This window comes from Balaenoptera musculus, chromosome 6, assembly GCF_009873245.2.
Source record: "Balaenoptera musculus isolate JJ_BM4_2016_0621 chromosome 6, mBalMus1.pri.v3, whole genome shotgun sequence".
NCBI classification, from domain to species: Eukaryota; Metazoa; Chordata; class Mammalia; order Artiodactyla; family Balaenopteridae; genus Balaenoptera; species Balaenoptera musculus.
The window spans coordinates 2,607,483-2,610,376 of NC_045790.1; the positions used below are offsets into that span (position 1 = coordinate 2,607,483).

General features: G+C 48.8%; 1 non-coding gene across 1 annotated transcript; it reads right to left on the minus strand.

Annotated features, from left to right (window-relative positions):
* Nucleotides 1-284: 284 nt before the first annotated feature.
* On the minus strand, nucleotides 285-391 carry LOC118897631. Its single transcript, XR_005020517.1, has one exon. It is a non-coding gene; the product is annotated as a U6 spliceosomal RNA (small nuclear RNA).
* Between the last annotated feature and the right edge of the window lie 2,503 nt (nucleotides 392-2,894).

Here is a 2,894-nt window from a genome sequence, read left to right on the forward strand (position 1 = left end):
TTTGGAGAAATGTCTGTGAAGGTCTTCTGCCCATTTTTGGATAGGGCTGTTTGTTTTTCTGCTGTTGAGTTGTATGAACTGTTTGTATATTTTGGAGATTAAGCCCTTGTTGGTCGCATCATTTGCAAATACTTTCTCCCATTCCGTAGGTTGTCTTTTCATTTTTTTTTTTTTATGGTTTCCTTTGCTGTGCAAAATCTTGTAAGTTTGATTAGGTCCCATTTGTTTATTTTTTGTTTTTATTTCTATTGTCTTGGGAGACTGACCTAAGAAAACATCGGAACAAAAATATGCCACGCTTCATAAATTTGTGCATCATCTTTGTGCAGGGGCCATGCTAATCTTCTCTATATCATTTCCATTTTAGTATAAGTGCTGCTGAAGTGAGCACGGGAGACCTGCTTTTAAACTGTGATGGGAAAAATAGACTTTGCAAGATGCTAGTGGAGCAGGGGCCCCAGCTTGAGCCAACTCCCAGGAAATGTATTCTCATCGGGGATTTGTCTGGAGGAGAGTGGTGTCCGCGGAGCCTCAGGGAAGGATGCAAGGATGAGGGAAGCCAGATGGATCAGAGCGCAGATTCTGCGGCCAGAGGACCTGCCTGGGGTCAGGTCTCCCAGCTCCACTGCCTAGGGGCTGGTGACAATCTTGGACAAGCCGCTCCATCTCCTTTTACAACTGGGGGCGTTGGCAGTTGCATGCCTCTCGGGGGTTTTAAGTTGATCTGTGTAGCCCACTTCGAGCAGTGCGTGACATGGATCACGTGCTCTGTAAGTGCCAGCTGTTAACGTGGCTGTGTCTCTCCAGCCCTGCATACTGGACGCCTGTCCAGCGGGCAGAGAGAGGACTGCGTGACCCCGGGGCATGGCAGCTCTCTGTTTATCCTCAGCCGAAAAAGTGTGACCCAGAGAGGGAAAAGGATCTGTCTGCCTGCTACCTGGAGCAACGCGACTTACTGTGGTGCAGTGAAGACCCCAGGCTGTAAAGGCCCCAGGGTTCCCTCCTTGGGAGACGGTGCAGATTTCACGAGGGCCCAGCCCCGATGCTGCCGGCGAGGGCCGCGGAGCGTGAACGGAGGGCTGCTCTGCACGCGGAGCCACACCAGCACCTCAGAGATGCTTCAGGGGCTTTCCAGGGGGCCAAAGTGGCTTATAAGAGCAGGCTGGGAGCCGTTTACCCTGAGCTGTAACTTGTATGGCCCATCCAGATGAAAGGCTGGCAAGACCTTGGGAGACTCCAGTTACCCCAGTAAAAGAGATTTCATGAAATCGATCGACTCTTGGAGACTCTTCTTTTCTTGCTTTCTTAGCTTTCCCTCCTTCCTAAACTATGCAGTTTTCTCTTAAACATTTGCGTTTTAAACATAGTTTTGGTCGTGTCTATGGGAACCGGAAACCAGGCTGGGAAGCTATTTACCCATTGCCTCTACTCACGGCTTGGGGGGGGTCTTTCCCATGGAAGCTGCCTCAATCTCCCCACTGCCCTCCACACACAATATTACTCATTAATAAAAGACAGTTAATAAAACACACAGACACAAATACCGTTAACAAAGCCGAGATAATACCGGAGCAATAGCGATGTTCTGTGCTGGCTGATGATGTAACTGACTCTGACAGGTGTCACCTCAATGCTCTGTAGGTACGAAGGGACCTGGGTGTGCTCCTGCCCTGTGTTCTTACTGACAGAAGGAGCTGGCTCGGGCTTGAGGACTGACCTCGGGGGCCCCAGGCAGGGCAGGTCCTGCTCAGCGTCTCAGACTTCAGCCCCTAACCGCCCTCTAGATGACTGCTTCATACGCTCGTGCTGTCTCTCCAGGTAGACGATCATTTCTTGGGGACAAGAGTCCTTTTACACTTCTTTGGTATTTCTGCAGTATTTAGCAAAGTCCACAACATAATAAAGCCTTACTAAATATAAACAAATTAGCGCCAGGGAGAAGACATTTCCTCTGTACAGCTCACGTGGCATCCACGCTCTTCCTGTTTGTGTGCTATTTCCCCCGTAAGGAGAGATGCGTCCCATCCGCTCCGCTCCCCTTACTTCTCCACACCTTCCCTTGGAAGGTGGCTGGTGTGGACTTTTTACATATTAGGGAAGACATTGCTGCCGTGTCAGTAATACGGAAACAAGGAGTGAGGGTTCATAGGAAAGCTGACTGTAAGAAAAAAATTCTTTTCATTTGTAAACTCAGCTCTGTTGTGACTCGGCAGTGATGGTGAAGAGACCCAGGATACAGCGGCAATCTAGTGGGTCTGAGTAACATCAGACATGCGCGTGGAAATGAACATGTGGTAGAACAGAACGCAGAAATGAAAAACAGGTCTTTACAGATGGATCCTCATTAATTTATTCAATAAGAGTAATTCTGTCCCCATTTTGTTGGAGCAAACTTTTGCTACCCATGCACATACGGGACACTTACTTGCACAATTGCCCTTATGCATTTTTGCATACACCACATTTTGAGAATGCAGTTGAGAATTGGGTGTTTGCGCACAACTGCTCTCTTTTACTGCGTTGACAGAGAGGTGATTGTTAACGGGCTTCTCTATGAGGATCGTGCCTCTCTTTTTCCGAATGTTGCACACAGTGCAAATTAAGCCAGCAGGCAATGCAGTTCTTCCAACACAAAAGCTATTCAGCCCTCCTGCTCAAGCGCTCCTTCTCCATCCTCTTCTTCTTCCTGCTTCCTTGTACCAGTTCTGGGCAGGGCACCCAGGGCTGCTGTACCCTCCCAAGTCCCACCTAGGGGTGTGGATTTGTTTGCTAGGGCTGCCATAACAAAACACCACAGACTGAGTGGCTTAAATGACAGGAATGTATTGTCTCCAATTCTGGAGGCTGAAGTCCAAGATCAAGCTGCCAGCAGTTTAGTTCCTTTTGAAGCCTCT